Below are 18,873 nucleotides of genomic sequence, written 5' to 3' on the forward strand. Positions count from 1 at the left end.
ATATTTGTATGTCAAAGTACATTTGTACTTCGACATACATGTTTGTACTTCGACGTACACATTTTCTGAACAGCCAATCAAAACACTGTTCTCTTGAGCAGCCTTTCCTGCAGATTTATTTATAATAAATGTTTAAAATCTCTTTTTTAATTGAAGACAAAATGAATAAAAATATCAGAATGGCAAAAAAAAAACAACACATAGAAGTATCAAGTATTTAATGCATTGAAATAGATTATATACAAATTTGAAGAAGATTCAATTGTTACCTTTTTAAAATTAAAATTATTCAGCATATTGTATTTATTGATTATGCGGGGGTAGTATCACGACCGTCCAGCGCATTACTGTGTAGGAAATTACCAACGGTAACCTAACAGTTACCAAGCATTAACGGGATAAATAATGTATAATAACCTCCCTGTTGGTCGTATTTTGTAATAACCATAACTTGCATAAGTCAGAGGTTAATTACGCCACGCCAGGTCAATAAATACGCACAATATCTATGAGTTAGCGGTCGATAGTCGCATAATTTGGTATAAATTATAATAATAATAATACTGTTTAATAAATACGCACATTATCTATGAGTAAGCGGTCGATAGTCGCATAATTCGGTATAAATAATAATGATAATATTGTTTAATGTCAAATATCTCTAAAAGCAACAGATGTAAGGTGTCTTCTGATTGGCTAACACTCAAGGGTCGGTGAAAATTGTACGTCGAAAAACATTTCTTGTTCTACCTAGTAGGTCTTGTAGACTTTCGACGTCATGGTACGTCATATAGACACTAAGTACTGGTCCTACCCAGGAAACAGTTTGTTTCATCACATGTCTCAATTTAAATTGACAGCTTGCTAAAGCAGTTGCATTTAGCATACAGTACACTGATTTAACATAATCAAAATCATGTGATGTGTCAAATCAATTTTATTTTTTTTTTAATTTTTTATTAACAAAAATGATTACAAAAATGTGTTGCCCTGTTTGGAAAGAGGTTAATTGACAACATAAAGATGTGGAGTTGTAGAGCAAATACAATATACTGAAAATTACACAAATTATATAAAACACATATTTTCTGTATTTTATATAACACATATATTCTACGCACCGCATGCTATGTACATCAATATAGGAATAGATACATATCCTCCTATCACAGCTCACGAGCGACATAAAAAAGCGCTTTTCCATACACTGGAAATACACAAAATAAAAAGTTTATATATAGCTCCGTAGATTGTATGTAACTTATAATAGTAGTAATGTAACAGTAAGAACTACAGAATTGTGTGGGGTGGTTCGGCGCGCGTGTGTTTGTGCGTGTGTGTGCGCGCATGTTGCGCGAGTATGTAGTGTGCGTGTGTTGTGCATGTACGTGTAAGGGTGTGTGTGCGCGGGTTCGTGCATGTGTGTGTATGCGCATGTGTGTGTATGTATGTGCGTGTGTGTGCGCGTGTGTGTATGTGTGCGTGTGTACGTGCGTGCGTGTGCGCGAGCGTGCATGCGTGTGTGTGCGTGTTCGTATGCGTGTGTGTGCGTGCGCGTGTGTTTGTGTGTCTGCAGTTGAGTGCGATTTTCTGTAACACCTATTCTAAGCAACGCCCGCTACATATATAAATATAGATATAGGTTAATATCTTTAAATATGCCACAGTTCATGCAAACATAAATACAAGTAAACAATGCAGACAATAATTATGTATATGATAAGAGAAAGTTAATTTTTTATAGATATAGATGAATACCATTATATCTTTTCAATGAGCTCGGTCAATGAACTCGGTCAGTGAATTCGGTCCATGGACATCAATGAACATAAACAACACAACACTGAGCTGGGACAAATGACAACACTGTCGCACAGTATTCTAAAGAAAACTATTTAAGCCACACATTTGTTCAGGACACTATAATTTCTCGATTGAACATTCAATAAATTTACACAAAAACTGGTATGGAAATCTCTATACAAACACATTTTTCTAGAAACTGATATTTTAGTCAATAAGAATACAGTGAATGAAGAATGTCATTCAATATTTAAACAGAACAGGCATTTAAAAACAACAACAAAAAACGGTTATGAATCAATGAAAAATGATATTTAAGTCAATAAGAATACAGTGAATGAAGAATGTCATTCAATATTTAAACAAAATACGCATTTAAAAACAACAATAAAAAACCGATTATGAATCAATGAAAACCTTGCAGTAACGGACCAAATGTTGGATACCGTTTGAATGATGCAAAAAGCACATTTTTTTTTAAACCAGAAAAAGGCAAAATGTCAGAATTTCTTAACACTAAATGGAAATTACTTCCTGGTCGCAAAGTTATATTGCAAATCCGAATTAGGATACAGATGTAGATATACTGGCCATAGAGGTATATTAAACAATGTAAAATATACTTCAACAAGTAAATTTTATTTGAAATATTCTGTATATACATCGATTTTAGCGATCTAGAGGGAACTTGTTTTGTTTGGTTTGTTTACCTGACGAGTACTATGCCGTCCCGAACGAACGACAACTCTTGGTCAGTGTGAAAAGGTTACAACATACCAATATATACAAAAAAAACTTTCACATTGAAAAATGATGCTATATTGTGTATTACATACAGAATTATGAATAACTGTTGATACTTGATTATGCATGAAGTTTTTGTATATTCTCGTGGTGGTTCCGTATGTTGTTATGCGTGTTTTACATAATGCGTGTCCTAATTGACGCTTTTGCGCGCATGTGCGCAAAGGCGGCTGTTAAGTGTGCGCGTGTGAGAGTGAGTTTGCGTGTAAGTGTGAGTGTGCGACTGCGTGCGCGTACGTACGTAAGTGCGTGTGTTTGTGTACGTGCGTGCGTGTCTGGGAGTTCATGCGTGCGGTTGTCCGTGAGTCTGTGTGTATGTGTTTTGTAAGTTACATGTCAGAGTAACAAAAACAACAGTAATTAAAAACACGTGTAATATATGCAACAGAACAACATTTCTGTTTCTGTTGGGGGAAAGAACGCACTGAGTATACAAAGGAAAGAATGCAAAGTCCGGGGCTAGGTTTATTGCCACAGTTCTATAATCGTGAGTTGTTGCTATCTGACACTTTTCGGGCGTATGTTGTTCTGGTATCCCCATTGTTTTTGTTTGGCCATGGCTTTGCAAGCCATAGTTTGTACTTGTCAAAGGACACAAACTCGTTGCGGTCTTGTCCTCGGTATCGAACGAACAATTTTCCTTCGCGGGACCAGGCCCTCTCTACCAACGCGGGTTCTTTTAGACGCAATGATGATAAAACTTCCGCATTGATCTTTGTTAGGTCCTCATTAATGAAAACGCCCGTACCTTTAAGAAGCTTGGCACGTTGCATTATGTCGATTTTTGTTTGCCGCCTGACAAATTTCACGATTACCGGTCTGTTTTTATTTGGGGTATATTTTCCAAGACGATGGGCAACGTCGACGTCTTTACTTTCGAGTTTTAGGCCGAGCTTTTTACTTAACAGCGATATCGTTTCGTCGGCCACAACCATCGATGTTTGTTGGTCAGAGTCATTGGCTAGACCAGAAATTCGGACACTGTTCCTTCGTCCGTATTGTTCCAGATCATTTTGACTGGAGTTGTGGATGCTTTCTGCGTCTTGCTGCGCTTTTTTCAGGGCATCAATCTCGCTCTTTTGTTCTTTAATTGTTCTTTTTAGGGCATCTATTTCGTTTTTGCTTTCGAACACGCTTCCCTCCATTTCTTCTAATTTTTTTAACACACTACCAAGGAACTTTTCTTTAATTTCCTCAAGTGTATCCTTTATTATTGTTTTAATAAATGATGTGTCATTTTTTGTCAGCATATGTGACAGTTTAGCACTAATTTCGTCTAGGCGTTTTTCTAATGGTGTTTCGGTATGCTCTGTCGTGGTTTTTGATGCACCGCTTTGTATAAAGTCCGTCATGCTTTTTTGATTTTGCTTCTCGTTTTCCGTTTTCGACTTTTTACTATTCTTTTTGCTCTGTTTGTTTAGTTTATTTGCGTCTGGTGTTTCGAACACATGCACGTCTATTAGGCTAGTATCGGCTGCATCGGCTGCGTTACTCTCACTTGCCGTGGATGAGTGTTGTCTTTTGCTCATTGTTGTATTGTTTATTATGTTATAAGGTAGAAATCCGAGTCTCTCTGTGGTCTTTATGAGTTTATAACGGTTTATTCAGAGTGATGCACTTTATTGTATTCAATTAGACGAATTAATCATGCCTGACGAATTCACAGCACATAACGGGTAACAGATAATAGGCTGTAAGGCTAGAACTTGTTTGTCACCTGTTGATAAGTTTTGTGATTGCTATATATAAATATGTTTATTTTGAATATTAAAATACCCCACCCGCGTGAATACAGAGCGGGAGGAAAAAATATCTAGAAAAGTCATTTAAAGCACATTTAACAAAAGTTCTTTACTTGGCTCTCGTGCAATAGTCCATATTACTATAATCCATCCATTTGAAACACACATTGCACTCAGATCACTCGCTTTTTATTTTATTTTATAGATCTCATTTTCGATGTACGTGTTGACATGTTAACCGGAAGTCACCCTTTTTTCTCAAATCAATTTTGATTGACAAATTTGACAGGATTATGAAACAACTCGGTCATTTCTGACGATACTGATAACAAAAATATTGAGTTGTGATAATGGCATCATCGGTGTTGCTATAAATATATTCTCAGTTAAATAAACTGCCGCAACACATATAACACACATGTAGGAAAGAAAGACTTAAAGGATATAATCACAAAAAGGCTTGGTTGCAAATGCTAAATGGCATTTTAAACATAGCAGAATAGAAACTGGTTAGAAATAAGCACTTCTGTCTACCATGGAGGGATACATGATGATTTAGTATATTGGAACCTTGAGCTTTACAGGGCTCGACATTAAAGGTAGTCCGACTGTCCGGGACAACCAAATTGTTAGTCCGGACAAGTAAATAAAGAAATTTGCTAGTCCGACAGGACAAGTGGTCATTATAATTGTATAACTTAGAAAAAATGCCTTTAAAGCCATTATTTTTGTGGAGATATCACTCATCTTTTCCGAGTATATTTTATATACGTTTAATCGTCGAAGCCCGAGATATTCCGATAGTTCCATGTGATACATGTACTACACTGTACTGTTCACAAGGGAAGCAACCCTTAACATTTTTTTCTTTGCCAAGATAACAAGAATATTCTCCCTTGGCATTTTACGACACCGGTACACACCGGTCTTACAGACAATAAACGTAGTGACGTCCTCCCTATAATGTATAGAATGATTTTTTTTTTTAATATCAGTTAAGTACTGTACATATACATCACTTTTAACATTTTTTGTTTGATGTTGGCAACACACAAGTTTTTGTCGGCTATTATGGCTTTGTATAATGTTTAAAAATCAATAATCTCGAGTTTTCCTGTTATTCTAGTCAGTTCTTTTTGTATTGAAATTGCCTACAGTTATGTTTACATGTAATTTGAATGATTCAAGTCTTTATGATTTGAGCATTTTGTATTATTTCATTATTTTGCAAAGTACTGAGCAGAATAAAGATATAATGGTCAGGACAAGTTGCTTTTTGGTCAGGACAAGTGAAATTATGGTCTACTTGTCTGACTGGACAAGTGGCTTCAAAAGTTAATGTCGAGCCCTGCTTTACTTAAGAACTTTTGACAGGTAGAAGGCTAACTCAAATACTGTTGCTCCGATTCATGGTAGAGTAAGAATCAAAGCTAAAGCATTTAATGAACATCAATTTAAGCAAGGTTTTTTGCACTCATGTCAAAAGTTGAAAAAACCCTCAAAATTGGGTAAACATATTGACGTTAATAATACTTGGCCATGGAAGACACAAGCCCCTATTACTGCGCCCACAATTTTTAATGGGTGATTTTATGTCCTTTTTTCATTACTTAAAGGCAATTGTTCACAGTTCACATTGAATTGCACGTTTTGTATTTTTGAAACATGTCATTGTTGATCAACAAATCTATAATAATGTTTTAAATATTCTTAACTAATTATTATAGCAAGAAAATACAGATGATTAAAAATACCATGAATTTGAAGCAGGGACCTTTTGAAGCCAAAGCTAATGTGCTACCACGGAGCCATGCAGACTTTAGTATTTAAAGGCAAAATATAAACGCTGCTCAACGTATTTTCCAGATTGTTGAGGAAAATAATTACAAATGCTTAATTATTTTATCAATATCATATGGTTATCAAATATTGTTATCCCCACACTTTTCAGAGAAAAAGTCAGTCCGTCCTGGCCACTATATATGTCCTCCTACACTATTAGCTTTAGAACCTTGAAACTTACACACATGGTAGCTAAGAGCATATGTGCCACAATGCACTATTTGGAATTTTGATCTGACCCCTGGGTAAAAAGTTATGGGGGTTCGGGTGGTACTGGGTCAGAGATTTTCACTCATTTTTATGCCCCCGTATCAATAAAAAAAGCGGTGTATTAGGGGACATTGTGTTTCTGACAAACACATATCTTCTTTAAGGTTATTTTACATATACTTCTTCATTTCTACACCGATTTACTTCAAATTGATACTGACATCTCTTATGACAATACGGTCAATCTCAAAGTTCTATGCATGGCCCCCATTACCATCCGTGCAGCGTGGGGATACGCGTTGGCCTCTGCCGCGCCATTTCTGGTTTACATTTTTTTAGTCAGAACCAATATTGTTTACATTTATTTTAGTCAGGACCAATATTGTTTACATTTCTTTTAGCAAGGACTGTTGTTTCGCTTGTTTCAAGATGAAAATCTCAAACACATAGCATACCATCACAAACACACAGCATTACCATCACAGACACATAGCATACCATCACAAACACACAGCATACCAGCACAAACACACAGCTTGCCATCACAAACACACAGTATACCATCACAAACTCACAGCATACCAAAACAAACACACAGCATTCCATCACAAACTCACAGCATACCAAAACAAACACACAGCATACATGTACCATCACAAACACACAGCATACAATCACAAACAAACAGCATTCTATGTCAAGCACACACTATATTATTATAGGCACACATCATATGATTTAAAAGTGAGGATTTTAGTTTTAGTGATTAATAGTCTTGAATACTGATGATAAAATGTTGCTTATTTATAGATAAATACATGTAATAGATGGAATTAGAAAATAATTGAATTTTGATGTGGCAAATTGTTGAAAAAAGTCAACTTTGATTCTAACTTGAATCAATCATATTTTTGTTTCATGAATATAGAGTAGTATAATTTGTGTTATTGATTTTGCTGTTATTCTTGGATAAAAATATAAATAAACAAGCACATTTGTTAAATTGATATCACACGCCACATGCTTGCAACGCCAAATTCTGTAAACAACTACTGCTTTAGATTCATACATTGATACACTTAAATAAAGGTTCAATGAAATCCAAAAAGCAGGTGAAATACCAATATAAACATGTATTTTTATGTAAAAAGTGTTCATAACTCCATTATTGACCAATTGTTTGAGTGACAATTTGACCTTTGCCAACCTCTTATCAATACAATGTAACTCCAATATATAAAGCGCTCCGTTATAACGCTGAATCCAATATAACGCGGAGGGTGCTTGGATCCCATTTTTTCTCCAACCTTCCATTTGATTTCTGATTCAAATCCGTATTATGCAACTTCATGTATTTCAGACAATCCAAAGATGGCGGCAATCACAGTCATGTTGATTGCTTTATTCTACCGTTCGTTGAACCGATTATAATCGCCTCAAGGTTAAACAACATCGACAGCTAATTGGTGTTAATCTGTTGTGTAATATCAATAAAGGTGTGAAAAACTCGCGTGTCAGTGTTTATTACATGTATTCCTCATCAGAGTGGTTCAGTGCGATAATTTCCATAAGTTAAGTGCAAGCGGGATAGTTATACAATTCAAGTAATTCAAAACGATTGAAACATTCTTACTTTGATATGGTTGCAGTTTGACTATATTAAGGCCACGACTTTTATATTTCTTGGTTTACAAAACCGCCGACCCTAATTTTTGGAAAATGGGAAAAAAAATAAAATCGGAAAATCGTCCTTTTTTTATATATTTTATTCCCGACCGCACTGAAAAACGAGCGAACCGAGAAAAAAAACGATCCGGTTTGAGTACTGTTGCGAATAAAATCAAGTATTAGTACAATCAACGATTGGTTCACATATATTGCAGAGATCGGGATATTTTCAATGTGACACAGTATGTACCAGTCCTTTTATGGGCACTTCTCAAAATTTATTTATTTACAGACAATAGGAAAATCAGCGTCAGTAAAATGTCGACCGCATCAAAATTTATTTCCGAGTCTGTGACGCAACTATATTGTTTAACATGTTTATTATATTAAACAAACCCGATATTATAGTAGATAAAAAAGTATTACCGTGCAATTTGATAATTAGTATAAATAATCCAATAAAACACTGCCATTATTTAGGATATATGTGTTTAGAAATTTTGTTAACACGTCCGCCATATTTTATAGGAACTGTACAGAAAGTTTGGAAATCGGAACAAATCGGTATATCTCGGAAAATCATTGATAAATGTATTTGTCGTTTTAATGCTTAGGGCCGAGTAATTTCGGCAAATCGGAACTCAACTTGCGTAAAATACTAGCTCAATTAACCGTTAAACTCCGCCTCCGTTCTCTGCAAAAGATTCGAAGGCGGAGCTATGCACGTGCTATTATTAAATTGGAGGATTGCAACTGAGAAACAAACGCACGATTAATTCGGCATGTTGATTGCTAGACAAAGGAAGCCAATTTTGTCGGCGCGAAATTTGTCGCTTTATTGCTTGAGAAAGCAAGCGGCTTTCCTTTGATGACGTCAAACTGTCAATTCACACAGACTGCACATTTTCGGAAGACTTTAACTGGCTCCTTGTTTACAATTCCAGTAAAAACACTTGCTTACATTAAACTTCGGATTAAATTATCAAAATAAAGCAAAAGCCAAGTTGACAAATATGATTGTATTAATTCGCGTCAGTTCAAATAAGACGTTTTGCGTTGTAAATCAACGAGTTTTCATGACAACAACAACTTTAACAAACATTACCGCGACGACGCGGGGATCGATCTACCTCGATTTTTTGCATGGGCGATGTCATAAATCGAATAAGAGCAAACACATACTTTGTGTATGAGTAGTTTATCTTATATGAGATTTATGCAACGGGCATCGCATTGCGTAATGGTGCGCATCGAATTACGGAAATGAAGCGCAGTTTTTCGTTTTAATGGGAGAAGAACGCATGTCATTTAATGGAGTGTTTAAAATATCCTGATGTTACAAAAGGTGCTTTTAGGTGACTCATTTCATTTGAAGATATAGATGTCTTTCATTGCATATTTTGATTTTTCGTCTCTGTGTTAAGGTTATAAAAGATATGATGTCTTTGTTCTGATGTTATTAGTATTAACTTAATTTTCCAATGATGTTTTTTTTTTTTTTTTTTTTTCGACCGCCCGATGGACCATTTTCAAAATAATTTTTGTAAACCAATAAAAAAAAAAGTCGTGGCCTAAATGAGCGGCTGTGAAATATACTGCCTACTGTATAAAACAACTTTTTCTGTCATTTCATTATAATTCTAGTATTATGTCATTTAATCTTTCAGTTCGCGTATAAGAAATTAAATAATGCAGACGATTTATTTACATGCGAACGCAGTGTACCGGCAATTGTTAACAGAGTTTCACTTTCATTTTTGCGCGGTATCAGAAAGTCCCCGGGAAACACGTTTTTTGCATGCGTATGACGCAATAAAACCATTTTTTGTACATGAGTCGTATTGCATTCAATCTAAATTTAAAGTCGCTCGTCCAATAAAAGCTCTGCCCCATAATGCACTGTACTCTTAACACTTCTGAAAATGGCATATATGCGTACGGTTGTGTTTACGAATTTCTTAAACATATATCGTCATAAATGTTCAAGATTATTATTTTTTAAGCGATGTTGCAATTTTATTGGATTATCGGATAATGTGCACATAAGAAAAGCGGTATGTATACTGTTATCGATACGATTCAGTTTATATGCATGTATTTGCGTCAACACAGCATGGCAATATACATGACCTATATTATAGGCTATTCTATACCTGTTTTTGTATAGCCCTGCAGTAAATGAGCTCAAAACCTATAACGCGGATCCGTTATAACGCTGTTTCGCGGCTTGGACCCCATTGACCGCGCTATATTGGAGTTACAGTGTATGTACACTCATTCCAAGTTTGTATGAAATCTGCACAAGCAGTTCCAAGATTTCGCTCCAGACACAATAGTGTGATTATTTTCAAGTAAAAAAGGCCATTACTCTGCTATTTGCACAAGGATTGCAACAGCATGTTACACACATCATTCTATAATGATATATACTGTTATATCAAGTTTCCATGAAATCTGTTCAAGCAATTCTGAGATATTGTTACAGACGGACAATGCTAAAACTATATCTGTCCACCTATGGCGGTGGATAATAACATAAAGAAAAGAGAAGCTATTTCTTAAACTTTTATTGATTATTATATCTTACAACAAAACATCACTGCAAGAATGCTAAGGGAACAAACTATAATAATAACATATTAGATCAACACCATGTATAAGAGAATATGCATAATTTAAAACCCAAACATAATAAAATATAACATTTAACTTCATGATGATGATTCAAGATGTGAAGATATTGATACATTATTGCATTATTATGTAAATCATAACAAAATAATCATTTATATACAAAATGAAATCCAAATGTACTGTTTTATTAATCATTATTAAATTATAAATCTTATTGAAACTTCATCTTGTCATTATAAAGGCTACAGTGTATGTCTGAATTAAAGTCAATTGTGGTCAAAAACTAGAAAACCTAGTAATGTCTTCAACAATTGGTAACCAATTTTTAGCTCGACTATTATATATGAAATATATATAGTGGAGCTATCCTACTCAACCCGGCGTCGGCGTGAGCGTCTGCGTGTGTGTCTGCGTTAGCGTTAGCGTGCAAATGTTAAAGTGTTCGTACCACCCCAAATATTTTCTTTGTCCCTTGACTTATTGCTTTCATATTTTGCATACTTGTTAACCAACATGACCCCAACCTATAAACAATAGCAGACAACTCTATCAAGCATTTTGTCATAATTATGGCCCCTTTTCCACTTAGAATATGCAGCAAATGTTAAAGTTTTTGTACTACCCATTTATTTTCATTGTCCCTTGACATATTGCTTTCATATTTTGCATACTTGTTTAACAACATCACCCCAACCTATAAACAAGAGCAGACAACTATATCAAGCATTTTGTCATAATTATGCCCCTTTTATACTTAGAATGCATATTATTGATAAAACTATATTAAAGTTTGCTTACTACCCCAAATATTTCCTATATCCTTTGACATATTGCTTTTATATGTTGCATACTTGTTAACCAACATGAACCCAACCTATAAACAAGAGCAGACCACTGTATCAAGCATTTTGACATAATTATGGCCCCTTTTACACTTAGATAATTGAACATTTTGCTTAAATTGCCATAAGTTTTTTATTTATGATCACATTTTATTATTACTTTGACAAAACAACACTTACTTGAATACCACAATGGATTCCACCCAAACAATAAAAATTTTAAAAATTGTCTTATAAATGACCACACCCCACATTTTACCCCCTCTCAACCCTCTGCCCCCCCCCCCCCCCAAAAAAAAAAAAAAAAAAAAAAAAAAAAATGATTTTTTCCTTTTTTTATTTTTGAAAGATCGTCTAATAAATTATTGAATATGAACAATTTCCCCATAATGGCTTACGTTATACTGTCAAGCACTTGAACAGTTGAGCGCGCTGTCCTCTGACAGCTCTTGTTCAGATCTTATTTAATCGAGCTATACAAACATTTGAAAAAAACAACACTCAACACAATAAAAGTTGGAACATTTTTTATCCTATGATTCATGATTTCAAAGTAGTGTTTGGTATTTAATAAAGAATATAAATACAATGTAGATACAGGTATGAATTTTTGCAAAAACCTGCTTATCGTTTAGGTGCACTTTTTGCCCTAACAGGTGGTCTACTTAGTACATGTATGTAGTGAACAAAATGGATTTCTTTACAAATAATTTTACTTACAAAAATCAGATTAATTATCTCATTCATTTTTGTTTTTGTATATTCACAGTTGATGTACTGGAGACAGATTGGTCAGCCAGTGAAAGATGTTCTGTGGGTATTGAGAATAAATGGAATTCTAGCCAGACACAGGACATCTACTTACCTGTTTCCTATCCATGTGGAAGTGAGTGTAGTTGTTATGGTTTCTGTTGAGCAGCAGAATTAATAATTGAACTTAAATCAGATCATGGAAATCTACTGACAAGATCCAGTGTCTAGGTGACATTGACTGGTTGGAATAGTAGTCTAGTGAGTAGTGGTACCAGAACTAAATCAAGACACTAGACATGTACGGACCTCTATCATGTCTTGGTGGAAGTGACTTAAGTTGGAATAGTTGTCTAGTGAGCAGCAGGAATTGAACTTAAGTCAGCCACTGGACCTGTACTTACCTCCATCATGTCTTGGTGGAAGTGACTAAGGTTGGGATTGTTGTCAAGTGAGCAGCAGGAATTGAACTCAAGTCAGCCACTGGACCTGTACTGATCTCCAACTTGTTGAGGTGGAAGTGACTGTGGCTGGGATTGTTGTCAAGTGAGCAGCAGGAATTGAACTCAAGTCAGCCACTGGATCTGGTCTGACCTCCAACTTGTTGAGGTGGAAGTGACTGCGGCTTGGATAGTTGTCAAGTCAAGAATTACAAGCCAAGTCCTGTCAGGTAAAATAAACTATATTTCAATAACAGCCACATGCAGCCGAATCACAGATTGGGTGCTGAACTATGGTTTAAGTTTAAGGTATGGGATATTGTGATCCCTCATTGTCTGCTGTCAAATGTGTGTTGCCTGTCATTTCAAGTACCACTTTTGGCTCTTGAAACCTTCCTTTAAACCACAGGAAAATATGTACATGTCTTTGCAGTCTTTATATACCCAATAGAGAAAAAATCCATATTTGATACTGTGTGTTGGAAATTTGTGTTGAACATTGAAGTTAAAGACAATTATTTATTAATTCCAGATAATAGCAAGTTGTTCTAAGCAATTCATTATCAAGCCTGTTATTTATCACCAGTATTAATGCGGTCAAATTATTTTGAATGAGTATTTCATAAATTCCATATAATTACCTCAAACATCATGTTTATGACTTTAGTTCCTGGACAAACAGAGAAGTTTGGTAAAAAAAATAATTTTGAGTTATCTCCCTTGGACTGGCATTACTCGTATATGTCACTCCATTTCCAAATGTAACATGATCCAACAAGGGAGGTCACATTTGGGTTGTTTACCAAAAGTGGTTCTTTATTACTTCACTTTACATGAGTCTAACTAACTTTAAGAGCTCTTTTCTAGTTGGATTAAACAGTCTGAAATCACCCACTCCAGAAAGTCGAAACACTTATCTGACAGAACATTCAATTCCATGCTACATGCAAGCTATTTACATCACAAAAATTGTAAACCAAAAAGATTGGAATATTTGTTTTCACGGTTATAGACAGTGTTCCTTGTTGAAATCAACGTGCTATTGCTTCAAAATCATTTATTTATTGGTATACACAAGAAATGTCATTATGTGGTAGAATATTTGCAGAAATAAGAATTTTGAAAACATTTTGTGTCTGTCAACATTTTCCGATTGGTTTCGGAAGTTGCCGATCGTATTTATATACACTGTATTGATAGACGTAGGCCAAAGGACAGAATATCCTTCATATTTCAAGTGTGTCGGCCTTGATATTGTCACTTTATTAAATGAGAAGCAAAATCATACATGTATCAACCCGTTATAGTCAGTAACATTAAAATATTTGGGTGCAGTCATTTGTTTTTTGTAAACCGCGACATGCTGTTTTTCAGTAATTTTCGTAACCATTGGACATTTCACATCACAAGTTTTCGTATAAATGTGTATGTTTGCCTTCAAATATTCTACAACTTTCTTGGTGTATGCGAATACGTTAATGATTTAAAAGTAATATTACCTTGATTTTGGTCAGGAAGTCTTTATATAATTGCTTAAAAAGAAGCCACAAATTTAGTGCATACAATATTTGAACCCCCCAGGCCCTACATATTTCATGTTATTCTTTTTTCGATAGTTCCATAAATTCCTATAACTTTGACCACCCACTTATTTTGGACATTATGCCACATACATGTATCTGATTAATCTTGAGTTATTTCTTTGTATTTAAAAATGCTATCACATAATTTATTTTTTTGTTAACAAAATATTAATATTATATATAGTTTGGAAAAAAGGCATTTGTTTAAGATTTAGCTAAATTTGCTACACATGTAAAATAAAATGCCAATAATTTTTAGAATATTTACTTTAAATCAGTACGTTTTAATTTATTAGTCTAAAACATTATTAATTTATTGATTTATTAAAAAAATATTACAAACATAAAATGTTTTCCTAAAACAATAATGACATAACAGATTGATTTGAACATAAGAACTAATCACTGGGTTGCTAGGGTGCCATCCTAGGATTGTCATGTAACAATTAGGAAGTACATGATATGTCAATTACTTTGCCTTTATTTTGTTGTTTAGACATGGAGTGTTTAATGAAATGTTTTACTTTTCTTGAACATGTTTTTATTCAGTATAAAAAGTCAATAAACTCTGCATTGTTGCTGAATATACAATGCACTTGAAAATAGGCTTTATGCTGATTGAAATTAAAGACAAAAAAACAACTTAAGCATCAGTATCTGTTCTTTCTGAGCAAAAGTGGCATTTATTGTTAGTGAGGCCACGACTTTTATATTTCTTGGGTTACAAAACCGCCGACCCTAATTTTTGGAAAATGGGAAAAAAAATAAAATCGGAAAATCGTCTTTTTTTATATATTTTATTCCCAACCGCACTGAAAAATGAGCGAAACCAGAAAAAAAAACGATCCGGTTTGAGTTCGGTTGCGAATAAAATCAAGTAAGAACAATCAACGATTGGTTCACATATATTACAGAGATCGGGATATTTTTCAATGTGACACAGTATGTACCAGTCCTTTTATGGGCACTTCTCAAAATTTATTTAATTACAGACAATAGGAAAATCAGCGTCAGTAAAATGTCGACCGCATCAAAATTTATTTCCGAGTCTATGACGCATTTATATTGTTTAACATGTTAATTATATTAAACAAACCCGATATTATAGTAGATAAAAAGTATTACCTTGCAATCTGATAATTAGTATAAATAATCCAATAAAACACTGCCATTATTTACGATATATGTGTTAAGGAATTTTGTAAACACGTCCGCCATAGTTTATAGGAACTGTACAGAAAGTTTGGAAATCGGAACAAACCAGTATATCTCGGAAAATCATTGATAAATGTATTTGTCGTTTTAATGCTTAGGGCCGAGTAATTTCGGCAAATCGGAACTCAACTTGCGTAAAATACTAGCTCAATTAACCGTTAAACTCCGCCTCCGTTCTCTGCAAAAGATTCGAAGGTGGAGCTATGCACGTGCTATTATTAAATTGGAGGATTGCAATTGAGAAACAAACGCACGATTGGTTCGGCATGTTGATTGCTAGACAAAGGAAGCCAATTTTGTCGGCGCGAAATTTGTCGCTTTATTGCTTCAGACAGCAAGCGGCTTTCCTTTGATGACGTCAAACTGTCAATTCACACAAACTGCACATTTTCGGAAGACTTTAACTGGCTCCTTGTGTACAATTCCAGTAAAAACACTTGCTAACATTAAACTTTGGATTAAATTATCAAAATAAAGCAAAAGCCAAGTTGACAAATATGATTGTATTGATTCGCGTCAGTTCAAATAAGACGTTTTGCAGTGTAAATCAACGAGTTTTCATGACAACAACAACTTTAACAAACATTACCGCGACGACGCGGGGATCGATCTACCTCGATTTTTTTTCATGGACGATGTCATAAGTCCAATAAGAGCAAACACATACTTTGTGTATGAGTAGTTTATCTTATATAAGATTTATGCAACGGGCATCGCATTGCGTAATGGTGCGCATCGAATTACGGAAATGAAGCGCAGTTTTTCGTTTTAATGGGAGAAGAACGCATGCCATTTAATGGAGTGTTTAAAATTGCCTGATGTTACAAAAGGTGCTTTTAGGTGACTCATTTCATTTGAAGATATAGATGTGTTTCATTGCATAATTTGATTTTTCGTCTCTGTGTTAAGGTTATAAAAGATATGATGTCTTTGTTCTGATGTTATTAGTATTAACTTATTTTTCCAATGTTTTTTTTTTCGACCGCCCGATGGACCATTTTCAAAATAATTTTTGTAACCCAATAAAAAAAAAAGTCGTGGCCTGAAGAAGATACATTTTCAAGAATAAACATCAGAACTATAAATGTTTTTTAGAATGTGAGCATTTTCTCCAGTAATCTCATAGTACCAGTTTTTGGATAGAAATCCAATAGCATTATTTAAAAGTTTGCAATCACTTGTTCCGAAATAAAAATCATTAACAAATACGCGGAGTAATTCATTTAAACAAACAGAAAATGCATTCTGAAATCTTTAATAGGTGTCCTGCAATCATTTGTAATCAATAACTTATGTTTAAAAAAATCATTGGTTCATGCTACCAATTGTAAAATATTGCAACCAATCCCTGAATAATGTAAATATGCCATGACGTTGGAATGACATATATTCCGATCAGACTAGAATATTTATTATACCCATTGTCTGTTATAAAAAATAGTTACATAGGTTACAACTCAAATTTCTTACTTAGTTTAAACTTATTATAATTTGTAAATTATCAACTGGTAGGAGAGAAACATACATTTATGTTTGTTCTCCCTTTCTTCTGTTTGAATCACATTCTGAAGAAGTACATGTATTTGAACTTAAGTAAATTACTTTATAATTTAAACAAAGGAAATTAAATCAAATTTTGTCGCAAAATTTTATTTTATTTTGTATACTGTCTTGCTAAACTATTCGACCCTAACATATTGACTGATTATATTCATAAATGTAGCAATATTTGTATGTTTCTTATTGGCTTTTGTGGTCTTAATTGTGCTTCATTTAAATAAAAAAGCCTGTGTGGTAAGAGTGGTACAATTGTGTAGTAAAATATAACACCCTGATACCTGTGATGTTAATCAAGATTAAAGGTAGAGGTAAATATTACTGTAAAAGGGATTTGCAGGACTGTTATACACTTAGAAGCATGATGATGATCATACATTGTTTAACCCCTTAGAAATGATCTACGTAAATTGATGTGGGGCCCTGCATAAAACAATAATCAGTTCTCGTGTTCGCTGCATAAAAAATACAATTAAATAAGGTTAACATGTTCGCCGCATAATACAAATACATGTTAATGAGACCAACGTGTTCACTGCATAAAACAACAATAAGGTCATTGTGTTTACTGCATAATACAACTAAATCATGGCGATCCATCCCATGACAAAGAAATTAGTTTTTTCAATAATGTATGGAATTGATTTTGCATTCATTTGCTGTTCTTGTTGATATCTGAGTTTTTCAAATGGCAGCGTTATATGTTCCCTTTGATATATTGCTCATTATTAGAGCTAGAAGGTTACAACACTGCAGGGCATAAACCTCATTTTTGTAAGTTAATACATGTTAATTATCCAAAAACTACTTCATTACATTTCTTCTGTATTTATTGTTTTTAACAACATACATCTGGAGCAGTTAGGCAAAACTTCTCTCATACAAAATTAATATAAACAATTGTTATGCCCCCCTTCGAAGAAGAGGGGGTATATTGCTTTGCACATGTCGGTCGGTTGGTCGGTCGGTCTGTCAGTCGGTCGGTCCGTCCACCAGGTGGTTTCCGGATGATAAGTCAAGAATGCTTAGGCCTAGGATCATGAAACTTCATAGGTACTGTAATACTTAGACACTTCTAAGTTGTCAGGATAGAACAAACGACCGAGTTAAGGTTTAACAAATCTATTCATTCAAATCGTAGAACGCGTCTTAAGAAGTTTGGTTTACGAATAAATAACTATAAGTATGATGAAGGTGCGCAGCATCACTGTTACTTGATTACTATTTTAAATAACTTAAAAGAATACTTAAGATTTTACAGAACTATTCCCTACCATTATGATGGCTTTAGCTTAAGCTGGTAGGTTTCCGACTTAAATGACGTGGATTTTGAGTCATTGACCGAGGTGAAGAATCCGTGATGCTGCGCGCTATTTATAGTGAAGATGCTTTAGGATTCCGAAACTTAGGCGTCCCAACCAATCAACGTGCACTTAGGAATTCCTTAACCAATAAAACAAGTTTACAAAGAGCCATTTTCCTAAACAGCATTTCGGAATCCTAAATCAACAAAGTAAGTCAATAATATGAGTTGTTACATTATAAAAAGCAATTTGTATTAAAACACATAACATTAATACATAATATAAGGCAGAAATGTTCTGCATTTAAATTCTGTTAAACATTTTAATAATACAATGGAAACATGAAACTAAATTATGAATAGGCTTTCTACGCCTTACGAAATAGTTCCAAAGCATTTGCAACTGGAACATAACTTTACCAAAATGCAATACACAAATGCATCCTTAGATTAATAATACAAGTGAAAGCCATTAATTTT

The sequence above is a fragment of the Dreissena polymorpha genome, chromosome 1 (assembly GCF_020536995.1).
Source record: "Dreissena polymorpha isolate Duluth1 chromosome 1, UMN_Dpol_1.0, whole genome shotgun sequence".
In the NCBI taxonomy this organism is placed as follows: Eukaryota; Metazoa; Mollusca; class Bivalvia; order Myida; family Dreissenidae; genus Dreissena; species Dreissena polymorpha.